Raw genomic sequence first — 385 nt, 5'->3', positions numbered from 1 at the left:
GAAAAATCGGCCCAGTCACCCTTGTCTATCGCCGGTTTGGGCCGAAATAACACCCGGTGCATCCAAGCCGAACCCAAGCCCTTAGGGGCCGCTTGGTGGCGTCGGCCGAAGCAAAAAGGTGTGCGGGGCCGCTCCGTCGGCGAGAGACGACACTTTTTCCCGCCGATCCCCTGCTTTTCCCCTCCATTTCCCTTCACCCCCCTTTTGTCCCTTTTCTCCCGCCATTCTCCTCCTCCCCGCCATCCGGTCGCCATGCCGCCGAAGAAGTATACGGCCCCTCGTGCCGCTGCAGTTGTCGATGCCACCCAACCGAAGCAGAAGAAGCCGAGGGCGTCGCCGGCAAAACCACCGGGCACGTCGAACGCCGACTGGAAGGCGGAGGTTC

Source organism: Triticum dicoccoides, chromosome 2A, assembly GCF_002162155.2.
Source record: "Triticum dicoccoides isolate Atlit2015 ecotype Zavitan chromosome 2A, WEW_v2.0, whole genome shotgun sequence".
Classification (NCBI taxonomy): Eukaryota; Viridiplantae; Streptophyta; class Magnoliopsida; order Poales; family Poaceae; genus Triticum; species Triticum dicoccoides.
This window is presented reverse-complemented; position numbering follows the sequence as displayed.